The sequence below is a fragment of the Oryctolagus cuniculus genome, chromosome 6 (genome assembly GCF_051225735.1).
Source record: "Oryctolagus cuniculus isolate XC-2025 breed Fujian yellow rabbit chromosome 6, ASM5122573v1, whole genome shotgun sequence".
NCBI lineage: Eukaryota > Metazoa > Chordata > Mammalia > Lagomorpha > Leporidae > Oryctolagus > Oryctolagus cuniculus.
Window position 1 is genome coordinate 160778136 of NC_142872.1, and position 15545 is coordinate 160793680.

Genomic DNA, 15545 nt, shown 5'->3' on the forward strand with positions numbered 1-15545 from the left:
GGATTAGCCTAGTGAGCCGCGGTGCAGGCCTGTTTCTATTTATTTTTAAAAACTTTTAAGTGAATTTATTTGGGTGGCAGCAGTCAAGCAAACAAAGGAGAGTTCCCATCTGCTGGTTCACTCTCCCAAATATCTGCAACAGCTGGCTCTGGGCAAAGCTTAAGTGGGAGCTGGGATCCCAATCCAGGTCTCCCATGGAGGTAGTAAGGACCCAAGCACTCGATCATTGCCTGTTGCCTTCAGAGAGCACATTAGCAGGAAGATGGAATCTGAGGACTGGAACCCAGGCACTCCCATGTGGGACGCAGGTGTCCCAGCCAAATGCTCTGCACTGTCTTCGCTATTTCTATTCATTCAGCATAGGGCCACGACATGGAGGTGATTAGTAAATATTTATTTATTGGGTTGAAGTCATAACATGTCTCAGCTCCTGTACTGCGAATAGGAGTAGAATAGGGTGGAGGTAGGGTAGGACCATTCACAGAGAGTGATGTCAGAAACCGAGTGACGATCCAGCATTGTAGTGTGGTGGGATAACCCACCACCCATGATGCCAGCATCCCACATGGGCACTGGTTCAAGTCCTGGCTGCTCTGCTTCTGATCAGCTCCCTGGTAATGCACCTGGAAAAGCAGTGGACTATGGCCCAAGAATGTGGGCCCTTGTGCCTACATTGAGACCTGCATGAAGCTCCTGGCTACTGGCTTTGGCCCAGCGCTGGCTTTTGTGGCCATTTGGGGAGTGAACCAGTGGGTGGATGAACTCTCTCTCTGTTTCTCCCTCTCTCTCTGTAACTCTGCCTCTCAATAAATAAATAAATCTTAAAAAAACAAGACCAGAATGACAGTAGGTTTCTTTAGAAAAACATAGGTGTGAACTTATCTGTGCACTGCATTCCTAAGGGGACTTTTTGTAAATATACTTAAATGCCTTGCATTCCCAAAAGCAGACTGTTTGAAGCACATGAAAACACTTAGCTGTGTCTTCTGAAAGGGCTGTTTACTTAATCTGAGAGATGAGGAGAAGGCTGGGTGGCTGAGGGTTTTAAGACAGGGCTGCCAAGCATTCCACTGCGCTGCTGATGAAATGAAATGTAGCACTTCCTTTGATGGGTGGACGCACCTTTCGCAGAAGTGATGAAGAGATTTTTAAGGCAAGTACCGTATCTTTCTAAACTTTGCACCCCTATACTTAGTGCATTGCCTGGGCAGAGTAGGGTTTAATTGTATGGTGTTCATGCCATGCTTATTAATGAATATTGGACAAATTGGGCTGTGTGTGTGTCTTGTCTTTGTTTTCATATTGTAAGGAAGGAGTGTTCATCCTAACTGTACATTTGGTTCTTCCAGGGAGCTTCTGAAAAATCCAGGGCTCAAATCTGCATCTGCAGATATTCTTACACGCACACTCAGTCCTGAGGGGGGCCTGAGCGTGTGATGGTCAGCAGCTTCCTGGAGAGTCCACAGGGTGGTCAGATGCTGGGATCCAATGGCAGGATCAGAGGTAACAGAACTGCATTCTGATCAGGGTTCTGTCCCCACTTGCTGTGTGACCTAGCGAAAGTTACTCTTTTTCCCCTGGGTCTCGGGCTTCTCATCTATAAAACAAGGGCATTGGATTAGAATAGGCAATTGGTTTTTGGAAAAAAAAAAGTCTTCGAGAGAGAGAGAGAAAGAGAGGAATAGAGACTAGGAGAGGTCATCTATCTGCTGCTTTACTCTCCAAATGCCCACACAGCTATGGCTAGACCAAGCTAAAGCCAGGAGCCAGGAGCAAGGAGCTCCATCGGATCTCTCACTTGGGTGGCAGGGACCCAAGTACTTGAGTCATCAGCTGCCACTTCCGAGGGTGTGGGGAGCAATCCGGACTAGACTAAGTTACTCGAATTAAGACTTATTCTATGCATCTGCTCTCCCACAATATGGCGCTGGGAGAGGAGGAAACAGCTTCCGCACAGCTGCCTCCAGTTCAGCCAATAAACTGTAGGACTTGCTATTGATTGGAGGAGAGCAGCGTACTCGGCGTGTGGGCAGCCGAGTTGGGATTGGCGGAGGAGGACTATAAAGGAGGAGAGAGACGGCATGCACCAGGAACATCTATGGGGAACATCTAAGGGAACCCGTGCAGCCCCCGAGAGAGCCGGCCGGCGGTGTGCCGCTCCCCTGCGGAAGTGGGGAATGTGGCCAGGGGGAACTGCCCTTCCACGGAGGTGGAAGGGATAGTAGCCAACCCGGGAAGAACCAGCAGCAAACCCGGGGAGGGCCGAGCAGACGAAAGAACAGCGCAGGGTCCTGTGTCGTTCCTCCACGAAGAGGGGGAGCGACACGAGGGTATGCATTGGCAGGAAGCTGGAATCAGGAGCAGAGTGAGACTCAAACCCCTCTCAGATATAGGCTGCAGATGCCTTGAGAAGCATCTTAACCACTAGGCCAAACACCTGTCCCCAGTCCTATTTTTAAAGTTCTAATACATGATATTTTATGATTTGTATGCAAGGAGAGTGATTTTCCTTCTTTGCTTGATTTTATGTCTCACTCATTGGGAGTGTCCTTCATGTGCTAGATCTGTAAGCTTCATTTGTGCTGATGGCAATAATGGAGACTTGGATATTTCCAAAAAACCCAAAGGGGAAATCTAAGAGCTGAGATTCAAATGTGGGCTCCCAATTCCACGCGCAGAGGTTTCCATGAAAATACTGCGTGGTTTCCTGTCTCATGTATATTTATCTGTTTTGAGAGATTCACCTCATGGAGTACTGTGCAGCTGGAATGAATAGTTCCTCCTTGATGGTTTGGAAGAATTGTTTTTCCAGTGTCAAGGGCCTTGTAACTCATCATCTGATGAAAAAGGGTAGTTTTGTCTATTTAGAGTTGAAATTTTTATTTGAAGAAAATAATAAATGCAATGATTTTGGCCTGCTTTAGGGTCTATTCTTATCTAGCTCAAATTGCCTCCTGTTCTCCAGGAAGTCAACCTCAGCCCAGGGAGAGATGTCGAGGATTCATGAGCGTGACAATCAGAGCCCTGTCCAGAAGACCCAGAGTGACAAGTGGGAGGGGAATGTGTTTGATTTGGTGCCTTGGCATATCTCGGGTTTCCTGAAATGCTAAGACTAGGATAAATGACTTGTCTTTTTAAGAGTGTAATTTCAAAAGCAGTGGTCCAGCCCAGGGAAAATGGACATGATTTTTGTCTGAATGCTCCAGGAACTTAGCTATTTACTATAGGACCTCTGGTGGTGAACTAATGAAATGAAGGAACAGATTCACTGCTTACAGTTGCAAAGATTTATTGCTTAACTCCCACAGATATTTGCAGGATGAGTTTGAAGAATAAATAAAATATGCCTTCTTAATGTGTGCAGGAATATTGTTGAAGAATCAAGTGAGTGTCCTGGAAAAAATGCAATGATTTATTTGACTATGATTCATGATAAAGAGCCCAGAGCCCTACTAACCCTGAGTGCTCCAACCAGGTTTTCTCAGCCTGTGGCACAGTCCCAATACCCCTTTACCTTTTTTTTTTTTTTTTTTTTTTGACAGGCAGAGTGGACAGTGAGAGAGAGAGACAGAGAGAAAGGTCTTCCTTTGCCATTGGTTCACCCTCCAATGGATGCCGCGGCCAGTGCGCTGCGGCCAGTGCACCGCGCTGATCCGATGGCAGGAGCCAGGTACTTATCCTGGTCTCCCATGGGGTGCAGGGCCCAAGCACTTGGGCCATCCTCCACTGCACTCCCGGGCCACAGCAGAGAGCTGGCCTGGAAGAGGGGCAACCGGGACAGAATCCGGTGCCCCAACCGGGACTAGAACCCGGTGTGCCGGCGCCGCAAGGCAGAGGATTAGCCTAGTGAGCCGCTGCGCCGGCTACCCCTTTACCGTTGACACTATTATCACATGCACTTGCTTGGACAGCTCTTCTACAGTCTCTCCACGTGGAGATCCAGGTTCAAGTCCCAGCTCTGGCACTTTGTAGTCTCAGTCAGTTAACCACTGCTTAGGGCTTTGTCTTAAGCATTTTAAATTATTGAGCTACTACTGCATACTTTTATGTCCTGCCTTTCTCACCGAACACCAGCTCTTCATTTCCCATGCTATTGAAGCTGCTGTTTGTACAGCATTATAAATGGCTGCATGTTATACTGCTGCGTGGCTACATTACGACTCTTGTGTCCCTTCCTCCACTGTCAGAGAAGTTTCAACTGGGGAGTGACGTGATCAGACCTGTGCTGGTGACTGAATAGCCAGGGAGAGGGTTCTGAGAACTCCTTCATTAACTGGTTACGGTAAGTGCGTCTGAGCAGAACTGTTGCAGAGGGCCCTCAGGTCTCTTAGGTTTGTTGGTTTTATGGATTAAAAAAAAAAAAAAAAAAAAAAAAGGAGAGCCGGCACCGCGGCTGAATAGGCTAATTCTCTGCCTTGTGGCGCCGGCACACCGGGTTCTAGTCCCGGTTGGGGCACCGGATTCTGTCCCGGTTGCCCCTCTTCCAGGCCAGCTCTCTGCTGTGGCCCGGGAGTGCAGTGGAGGATGGCCCAAGTGCTTGGGCCCTGCACCCCATGGGAGACCAGGAGAAGCACCTGGCTCCTGTATCGGATCAGCGCAGCGCACCGGCCGCGGCGTCCATTGGAGGGTGAACCAATGGCAAAGGAAAACCTTTCTCTCTGTCTCTCTTTCTCTCACTGTCCACTCTGCCTGTCAAAATAAATAGATAGATAGATAGATAGATAGATAGATAGATAGATAGATAGATAAAGGAGGCTCGGGTGAAATGAGCTCACTGAGGCCTTGTGCCTTACTGAGAGCTCCCTACCTCTCAACCCAAGGGGCTGCTTCTATTCAAGCCCAATCGTAGCCTCATGATGCCTGAACATACACTCAAGCCCGCTCCCCGGGGATTTTTTTTCATTAGGAAATGTGTTTGGCAGCTCATTTTTTTACACATTGTCTGTGCGGTTAGTGATTGCTGGCTGCTGGCTGCAGATCACTCCCTGCCTACCCAAACAAAGCAAATTAAGGGGAACAGATGATGTCACCTTGTTTAAAAAAAAAACCACCATTGAAATTTTCCCCAAAGAGAGGAAGCTATTATTATCCCAGATTATAAATGGGAAGATTGGAAGAAGAGAGGCCGTGCAACTTGTCCAAAGTAATCAGCCAGAATTAGAAGTCAGATTCCTAATGACAACCCGAGGGCAAGAAATCTGCTGGCAGTGTGGCTTTGCCGGCCGAGGGAGGGCCAAGTGAACAGGACATAATCAGGGACGGAATTCCCATGCTCTCTGCTGCTCTGTGACCCCCTGGCCAAGAAACCCTTGCCAAGTTTCTTGGCTTCTGTCTAAGCCTTCTGACCTTCCTGGAGTCAGCGACATGATGCAGACACCACCGGGGGGTGGTTGACCCTTCTGCTCTTTCCTAGCCGTGCCCACTGTCTAAGTGGCTTCACCTCTATGACCCCAAATGTCCCCTCTGGAATGGAAGGTGAGAGCTAATTGCCTTCCCAGCTCCGTGATTCAGGCTGCAAAGTGAGAAGTACATTTCCAAAGGCTTTTTGCCAGGGCTCTCTTGGCGGTAGGTGATGGGATGCTGCTTCATGAGATGTGGCAACAAGGAAGTTGACAACAGGAGCTGTCTGTCAGCAGGCTGGGGACCACCTTTCCCCACCCAAGTTGCTCAGAACCCTGCTAGATAGGGCTTCAAGCCTTGAGTGATTTATCTGATTAAGTCCTTGCAGATGATGAGGTGCCTGGTTTTATTAACCTTGCTGTATTGGGTGACAAACAGGTCTAGAAGACCAGGAAGCTGTCAGGCCCAAGTGGGAAGGGAGGAAAGAGGCAGCTTTAAGAGTCTTGCCTCCTGGCCTGGTGTGATTATCTTCAGTTGACAGACAAGAAAAGCGAGGCTGCCTCTGCACGAGAACAAAGTATTTGTTTTGGCTTCAAAGGAGCCGATGGATTATGTTCTCCTCCTTATGGTTCTGGGAGCAAATCCAGCCAGGGTGCCAGGGTGCCAGGGTGCCAGGGTGCCAGGGTGCCTGGGTGCCTGGGTGCCGGGGTGTCTGTGTTGGAGCTTGACCACGGCTGGGGCTTGGGCTGAAGTCCTGCAGCCAAGGATGATGGCTCCCCAGGACGTGGGTGCCATGGACCGTGGACATCGCTGGGCTCATCTGCTCATTAGGCCCCTTTGCCCCCTCTTTTAAGATGCACAGCAACTCTGTGGGTGGTGTGATTTCCATTTACAAACGAGGGAACTGAGGCTGAGAGGGAATAAGCCTGGGTCACTGAGCTGGTGAAAGGCAGAGTTAGAGTATGGAGAGTCTGGATTTGAGGGTCCTTCTACCCTCCCTCAGCGGTTTCATTTGAAATGAATGCCAACAACTTCCAGGCTGCTGGTTGATGAGAGCAAGACAAACCCCAGGAACGCTCTACGTCCCCATGACTTACAGACTACCAGGATGGGAAGGGTTGTTCAAGGCCGGCGCATGGAGTGGTCTTTTTGTTTTTAGGGGTCCCAGTGTCTGTTGTCCCTTGACACTTTTCTCAGAAACACCCACACAGCCTTCCGGGGCGGGGGGTGGGGTGGGAATCATCTTTTACTTATTTTTTCTTTGCCTTCATATCAAACAAGGATTTAGGGGGATGAAAGAGGTAGTAGCCAGCATATTTCTCACTAGATTATGAGCTTTTGCATGACTCAGAATTAGGCGGGGGGGGGGGGGGAGAAAGAGAGAGAGAGAGGGAGAGAGAGAGAGAGAGAGAGCGAGCCCGGGAGGGGGCTTGTGCGGTCCTGGGAGCTGGCTTGGCAGAGATCTGCAGCTTGAAGTCCTGAGAAGAGTTGTTGCCATTTCAATATGAAGACGTCCGGAGGCAGAATTTCTCTGTCCCGCCTGGAACCTGAGTCTTTCTCTTACAGCTTCCAGCTGTTGGAACAGGGGCTGCCCACCTCATGTAGGTCCCTGGTTTACTCAAAATCGGCTGATTTAAATGTTAATCTCATCTAGGCTGGCGTGTGATCAAACATTGGGGCACCACAGTCCAGCCAAGTTGATGCATTAATTAACCCTCTCAGCTCCTCAATGCTGATTCACTCTGTGTCCCCAGGCCTGGCCGCAGCACCTGCCAGATCGCATGGCTGCCTCTTCCCACAAGGTGGTAAATGTATGAATGAGTCAAATCCTACAGCTTCCAGAATGACCTTGCGGGAAGTGTGGTGCAAGACAAGGAACATTGTGCTCATTCCAGGAGAGGGAAGGTGAGTCTGCAAAACAACTGGGCATTGTGAAAGAGTGCTGGATTAGAGAGGTGACTATGGCAGTGATAGACAGCGATGTTGGCAGTGACAGTGGGGATGGGTCCCATTGGAGCATGCTGGTGGGCTCTGCACCAGCAGAGATGTCACAGAACCAGGGCTGGAGTGAACTGTGCTTGGCCTGGTTGTCTGGAGGCCCCCTCCCCAGGCTCTCTGTGTCCTTGGAGTTGCCTCCTCTCTCTGGACTCTGGTCCTGCTTCTGTGGGATGGCCATAAACCAACCACCTGTAGGTAGCTCTAACCCACAACCAGGTTACTTGACCCAGGCACCATTTTTGAAAACAGCTTAAATAATTTGCCAATATTTAAACATAAAGAGGCCGGCGCCGCGGCTCAATAGGCTAATCCTCCGCCTTGTGGCGCCGGCACACCGCACACCGGGTTCTAGTCCCAGTCGGGGCGCCAGATTCTGTCCCGGTTGCCCCTCTTCCAGGCCAGCTCTCTGCTGTGGCCAGGGAGTGCAGTGGAGGATGGCCCAAGTGCTTGGGCCCTGCACCCCATGGGAGACCAGGAGAAGTACCTGGCTCCTGCCATCGGATCAGCGCGGCCGGCCGCAGCGGCCATTGGAGGGTGAACCAACGGCAAAGGAAGACCTTTCTCTCTGTCTCTCTCTCTCACTGTCCACTCTGCCTGTAAAAACAAACAAACAAACAAACAAACAAAAAAAAAACAAAAAAACCCAAAAACAAAACATAAAGAAATAAGGATCTATGGCTTCTCTGAAAACTGTGGAAGGGCTCACAACTCTGGGCCTGACTTTGTGACATCTCAGCAGACGGGGGAGCGGCTGTGTCCTCGGTGAGCAAAGCTGTTCGCTGTCCACTGTGGTCTCCCTGGCTCTGAGGCTGCAGGCAGCTACCAGGCAGCGTAAGCTGGCATGGCTGTGGTTCATTCTTCTGCACACCCGCCAATCCTCTGGAGACGGTGGAGCTTACAGACCTTGCTCTAGGTGCTCCCCAAGGCCTCTTTATCCTAATGCCAATGTGGCCCTCTCGCCGGCCCCATTGTGGGCCAGGCATGGTGCTGGTGGTTTGTGTGCATTTCAGAGGCAACATCCCAAGATTCTTAATTAAAATGCTGAACAGGCAGAGTATGGAGCAAGCACAGGAGTGGGGTTGACCCAGAACAGGAGGGAGCAAAGAGAGGAACAACATCCTCTGGCTAATTGGATGGACCCACAGTTGGAACAGCACTCAAACTATGTTGTCTAGAGGTCTGGCTGCCCCTGGGTTTTCTTTTATAACCTGGATGCTAAACACACACCTTGACACTTTACCAGAAAGAGTAGGGAGAAATTACATTTATTTTCCTAATTGTTTAAATACCTGGGCTGGGCATTTGCACCTACACAGACATAGCCATTCCCTCGCGTGAGGCTGATTACCTGCTCCAGCGAGAGTCCTCCTCTTGCTCAGGGGTCTGTAATTGTGCAGCAAGAAGTCTCCAAACTGCATGTTCTAGAACTCTTCTTGTGGCAAAGGATGGAAACCCAATATGAATAGGCACAAAGATCATTCATAGAATGAAGTCTTACTCATGCCTTAGGCACCTGGGGGGACAGGATAGTCAGATATTATCCTAGATCCTAAGGAGCTCATGCACTTCCCCAGTGGCAAGAGGAACCCATAAGAAAAAACAAAAACTGCACTTGAGTTTTGCATTCAAAGGGCATGGGATCTGAGCCAGATGCCCTGGTGTTGTCATGGGCTAGGTCAGCAAATAATGGAAAGTCTCCGTCTCCTTGTCGTCTAAGTGGAGACCCCCCATCCTTTCTTCCTTGCTTGTTTTGACAGTGAGCACGGTGGATTTGAGGTGCTTACTGTATCGCCTGGCACTCAGTAAAGATACATCACTGGTGGCTGTGGTCATTGTCATTGCCTAGCCAATAGTGGTCCTGCAGTTGCGGAGCCCCTTCTGGTCTGCTGGGTCTGGGCAGTTTCAGAAAGGAGCTGGGCTTTAGCTGGGTTTTGGGGGATGGAGTCGGGGGACCGTGGGCTGGGAGCACCACAGATGAGGCAGGAGCAAGCACGGCGTGTTCAGGGGACGGGGTGGGCTGGCCTGGCTGCAAAGGAGGGTTCACATGGGGGCAAAGGGTTAGAACAACACCAGCCTTTGTGACAGCTGGTTAGAACTGCCCCGGAGTCCTCTCTGAAATGCCTGCCACCTTGCCAAGTGGGAACTGGCCTCCTCTGCTCTGCCTGGGGACTCTTTTCTCCCTCGCCTGCCTGCATGGAGGCCTGGGCAGCGGAGCCAATGAATCACCTACGTTCTCTGCCAAGTACCCAATAAAGAGATTGCCCCGGAGCCGGCGCTGGGAGTGTGTCCTGAGTGTGGGTCAGCCAGGCCCGAGGAGGCCATTGCTGGCCATGGCCAGGGACAAAGGAGCTGTCAAGGCTGGGGCCGTCCAACTTGGAATTGCTGCTTCCCAGCTGCTTTGCCCTCCTGGATAAACACAGGAATCCAGATGGGGACTCAGTCACCCTGGTACATGGACTGCTGTGCTGGGAAGAGCCCAGAGAAATTGTCCAGGGCTTAGCCTAACTAAGCTGATTTTGTTGCAAGAAATGCTGCAGACTTTTCCTGATAGGCGGTTGCAGCTTCTGTATGCACACCTCCAAGGCAGGGGACTCATTACCTCCCACAGGTCCCTTTCTTCTCTGGAAGGCTGCAGTTTGCAAGTTGGTCCTTATGCTGAATTATGTATCAAGGTCTCTTGTGTTTTCTGGTCCTGAGTTTTGCTTCATTTTCATTTTTGACAGAGTTGCGAATATATATAACTTTATATTAACAGCTCTTTATAGAGCCTGCAATCTAGGAAGGAAGATGTATAAGCAAACAGTGCGATGGAGGGTACCTGGAGGAAAGAAAAAAAATTTTAAAAGGCTTTATTTATTTTATTTGAAAGGCAGAGTTACACACAGAGAGAGGGAGAGACAGAGAGAGAGAGAGAGAGAGACAGACAGACAGAGAGACAGACAGAGTACATGTACCAAGCGCTCTCCATGAATTATTTTACTTGACAGCCCGTTGAGGAAGGGACTGCTCTTAGCCTCCCCTGAAGAAGGTGAGGACAGAGCAGTGAAGTAACCTGCCCCAGGTCACATGATTGGAAAGGGGCAGGGCCAGAATTTGGATCACAGCCACCTGCTCCATGGCCTACACTCCTCTCTGTGTGCCACCCACCTCTGCGTCCAGCATACCCAGCAGGTTTCTCCCAATAGGTTAGGGTGGTTGGAGGAGAAGGAAGTGAACCTGGAATAACAGATAAATAACCGGGGTTATGTTGACAGGCCTTGTGTTTCATGGGTTCCATTGGGATTCAGTTCTACACGCATTAGGGGGAGTACTGTGGAGTCTGAAGTGAGCAGTTGTATGGGACGAGGATTTAAGGAGTGTGCTTCTGGAGGGGCGTGGGTGAACGGATGAGGCAGCTGTGACACCGCTGGGAGAGGCTGTCTAGGTTTTCTAGGTGTGGGAGCAAGGGAAGCAAACAGCACCTCCAACTCTAACCATGCACCAGGGATGGTGCTAAGCACTTGCCCAGTGGCACTTGCCCAGTGGTTGCACTGGATCTGCACAATGGTTTTGTGAGATGGGGGTTGCAGCAGTGTTTCTCAGTTCTGACTGTCCTTACAGTTACCTCTGGGAGCTTTACAACAGTGGTTCTCCAGGTATGGCCTCTGACTCCCTGGGAGTTTTTTGTTTTTGTTTTTTTTTGACAGGCAGAGTGGACAGTGAGAGAGAGAGAGACAGAGAGAAAGGTCTTCCTTTGCTGTTGGTTCACCCTCCAATGGCCGTTGCAGCCGGCGCGCTGCGGCTGGCGCACCGCGCTGATCCGAAGGCAGGAGCCAGGTACTTATCCTGGTCTCCCATGGGGTGCAGGGCCCAAGCACTTGGGCCATCCTCCACTGCACTCCCTGGCCACAGCAGAGAGCTGGCCTGGAAGAAGGGCAAGCGGGACAGAATCCGGCGCCCTGACCAGGACTAGAACCCGGTGTGCCGGCGCCGCAAGGCGGAGGATTAGCCTAGTGAGCCGCGGCGCCAGCCGGGAGCTTGTTTAAGACGGAGACTCTCCAGCACCCCCAGACCTACTGAAACCCTGATGGTGGGACCAGCCATTTCCATGTGGGCACACCCTTCAGGTGACTCTGAGGTGAGCTCACACCCAAGACTCACTGGATCTGAGGCCAGGCATCTTCTCTTACCTGGAGGTTAGGTCTGCTTGGTTCAGCCTTACTTCCACCTTGAGTGTCAGATCTGATTCTGTGAACACATTGGGAGTTCCGGGGTTCCAGGAGAGCTTTGCTGCAAGGAACACTTCCATCAGAAATTTACCAAGTGCGATGTGTGTACTTAGTACTTTGCTCAATGTTCTCAGGCATTTGAAGGGCCAGTCTCAGAACTCACCTCCCAGGAGTGTTAAGTATTTTGTTTATTTATCCATCATTTAGTAAGTAAGCATTTCTTCAGCACCTCTCACGGGTCAGCATCTGTGCTGGACATGGTAAGCTGTGGACAAGACTGCCCTCAGCATCTTAATTGTAGGTGGGGCAGAGAGAAAATGAACAAACAAGTTAAAAACTGGTGTACTCTCTCTCTCACTGTCCACTCTGCCTGTCAAAAAACAAAACAGAACAAAACAAAACTGGTGTACTAGGAAGGAGATGCTGCAGGGTCAGGGGCTAGAGCAAGGAGTGGGAGGCAGTGCTGGGTATCTCTCAGAAATAGAAGTGAGATACAAGATAAACAATTACAGATTGGAGAAAAGTCCACACAGAGGGAAGGGGGTTTGTGCAAAGGCACTGGGGTAGGTGAGAGCTTGGTGAGCACACGGAAGGGGCAGGAAGTCAGTGGAGCTGGACTATGGTGACTGAGGGAGAAAGTGGTAGGAGACATGGTCAAAAATCAGAGCGAGCCAGCTCTGCAGGTGGGCTCGGGTGGCCCAGCTGTGAGAAGTGGAGGAGTTCAGAAGCCAGTGTCTGACAAAGGCTGTCAGGTACCCACAGGAATGAGAAACTCTCCTGGGCTGGCTGGGCCCCTCCCTGTGGTCCTAGCACCCGAAGTCATGGGATCCATCCCGGGTTCCTGCGATGGATGGAGCCCATGGACTCCTTCAGTCCAAGCTCTTCCTCCCTCTGACACTTCCTCTCTCCCTCTCTGCTTCTCATATTGCATCCCTGCCTCCCACTTGGTACCTTGACCCAGCAGTAATGGTGGACTCAGGAGTCCCATGTTCCAGATTCCAGGCGTGCCAGACCCCCAAGACCAGCCTCATTAGTGATGCCTGCGCTGGCTGGAGCCCCTTCCTCAGATGTCTGCATTTTAGCTTCACAGGGCCCTTTCCTCAGAACGGCTGAGTCCTTTTTAAAAAGATTTATTTAGGGGCAGTGCTGTGGTACATCAGGTTAACACCCTGGCCTGAAGTGCCGGCATCCCGTATGGGTGCCAGTTCGAGACCCGGCTGCTTCTCTTCCGATCCAGCTCTCAGCTATGGACTGGGAAAGCAGTAGAAGATGTCCCAAGTCCTTGGGTCCCTGCACCTGCGTGGGAGACCCGGAAGAAGTTCCTGGCTCCTGGCTTTGGATTGGTGTAGCTCCGGCTGTTGCAGCCAACTTGGGAGTGAACTAGTGGATAGAAGACCTCTCTCTCTCTCTCCTCTCTCTGTGTAACTCTGACTTTCAAATAAATAAATAAATCTTTTAAAAAAAGATTTATTTATTTATTAGCAAGAGAGAGAGAGAGAGAGCAAGAGAGCGAGAGCGAGCGAGCTAGGTCTTCCATCTGCTGGTTCACTCCCCAATTGGCTGCAACAGCCGGAGCTGTGCCAATCCGAAGCCAGGAGCCAGGCACTCCATTCGGGTTTTCCATGTGGATGCAGGATCCCAAGCACTTGGGTCATCTGCTGCTTTCCAATGTGCATTAGCCAGGAGCTGGATCAGAAGTGTAGCAGCTGGGGATCGAACTGGCACTCATATGGGATGGTGGTGTTGCAGGTGGCAGCTTAACCCGTTGTACCACAAACGCCAGTCCTAGAAAGGCTAAGTTCTAATAATCCCAACCTTTCCCTGTTTCCTAGCTCTCAGGTTGGTAGCTGCTTCTAGAGTTCATACTCTGTACTGCCCAGTGCCCCCTTTTTATCCTGTCTAGGATCTGGTTAATGATTACACACACAGAGATAGAAAAATAGATTTTCTTTCTGGGCCAGGCTGAAGCTGAGAGCCAGTAACTCAATCCAAGTCTGCCTTATGTGGGTGGCAGGAACCCAGTGCAGACATTACTTGAGCCATAACCGCTGCCTCTCAAGGCCTGCGTTAACAAGAAGCTGGAGTCAAGAGCTGGAGTCAGGAATCCAACCCAAGTACTCAGGTGTGGGATGTGGGTGTCTTAGCCACTAGGCCAAATGCCCACTCCTATGTCAACTTCTCTTTTTCAAGATAACTGGTGGCATTCTGTCTCCTGATGGGACCCTGACTGACACTGTGCTCCTTTCTTTCAAATAGTCTAAAAGCTCTTCACATCCTCATTTCTCCTTTGTGAAGCAGGGTTTTATGATCTTATCAGGGGAACTGAGGATCACACACCATGTTTCCACGATTCCTCAAGTCACAAATGGCCTTCCAGGTCTCCTGACTCCCAGGGGCATAGTTTGACTTTCTGTAGCTTGATTACTTGAACCCGTTGCAAGAGGAAAAAATCCCAGAGTTAGCTCTTGAGTTGTTTGAACTTGTAACGTACTCTGTTACAAGCGTTATAAAACCTGTGCTTCAAAGAATGCATTCCTTGGAAATAAGAAAGCAAGAACGAGAATTTGATAATAAGTCTCCATGATTAGTTGCAAGAGGAAGAAGACATCTCAATAAAATAGGACTATTCTATGAGGCTTACAGTACTACAAAAATTTACTGGTGTAGTTTCTTGTTCCTTTTTTATTCTTCTCTCTATGCCATTTTATTAGTTGTATGTTTTAGAGCAAGTAGTTTGGTTGTATATTTTTCCATATATTTTGTATTTACAAGAGTTTTGAAGTACATAAAGAAAATATGTTTATGGTATTGGGGAAAAGGAGTTTTTTTTTTTTTTTTTTTTTTTTTTTTTTTTTTTACTTGAGTGTTCTGTTGTACAGACTAGAAGGCTTCCATGGATTAACTATTTGAAAAAATTTAGAACCATGTGGCAGGAATGTGTGTAGTATTTGCATTGTACTAGGCACTGTTCTAAGTGTTTTACATTTATTAACTTATATAATTTCCAGCCCCAAGAGTGGATACTATTATTAGCTCTTTTTCATTGCCATTCTTCAGCATGTGGAAGATAAGTAACTTGCCCAGGTCACACAACTGACAAGTGTCAGGCTTGGGACTGAACCTATGGTATCCAGCTGCAGGGTCCTTGCTGGGATCCAGTACACGGACTCTCTGCTTACTTCTCTTCTGGATCCGCTGTTGTCAGCATAAGCAGGCTATTATGAGCTCTGAAAAATAAGAAAGAGAACAGCAAGTCCAAGCTGGCAGAGCATGCAAACATAGTGGTGCAATGATGATGCTTGGACAGAGGGGTGCCATTACTGCCCCCAGACGCTTGGCAAGAGTGATGGATTGGTTGCATTAATAGCTCCAATTATTCAAATCTCTCTGTATTACACCCTTTGGTAATGCTCTTTCATGCTGACTCTTGGATAGGGCCTGTGAATTATATTATATTTCTATGCTGTGTAACAAATTACTACAACCTTAGCAGCCTCAAACCACTTGCATTTATTATCTCACGAGCTTCTTTGGGTCAGGACCCTGGGCTTAAATGAGCCCTTTAGGCTCTCAAAAGTCTGCAATTCAAGGTATCAGCCATGCTGTCTTCCTTTCTATAGCTCAGGTTCCTCTTCCAATCTCACATGTTGCTGACAGAATTTAGATCCTTGCTGTTGTAGCACTGGGATCCCTATGTTCTTGATAGTCATTAGCCAGGGACCACTCTCAGCTCCTGGAGGTCCGTGGCAGATCCTTGCCACTGTCTTTTTGCAACGTGACAGCTTATCCTCCATACCAGTAACAGGACCTGTCACTCCTGTCTGCCAAGAGGGAGTCTCATATAACACTGAAATCAGGAGACTGCCTATCTCACCAATGACACCACATCCAACTGGCCAGAAGCAAGTCCTAGCTTCCACCTGTCCCCAAGAGTAGGGGGATTATACAAGGGTGGAAGACACTGGGAGCTCAGCTTAGGATCCTGCCTACCACTTTTTT

At 49.5% G+C, this 15545-nt stretch overlaps 1 long non-coding RNA gene across 2 annotated transcripts in view; it reads left to right on the forward strand.

Annotated features, from left to right (window-relative positions):
- Nucleotides 1-1025: 1025 nt before the first annotated feature.
- Nucleotides 1026-15545, forward strand: part of LOC149126349 (uncharacterized) — an 89040-nt gene continuing 74520 nt past the window's right edge. For both annotated transcript variants that reach the window (XR_016236022.1, XR_016236023.1), the window contains exons 1-4: nt 1026-1157; nt 1354-1503; nt 4188-4282; nt 7095-7245. This is a non-coding gene — a long non-coding RNA (uncharacterized LOC149126349). The remainder of the gene's footprint in view (nt 1158-1353; nt 1504-4187; nt 4283-7094; nt 7246-15545) is intronic.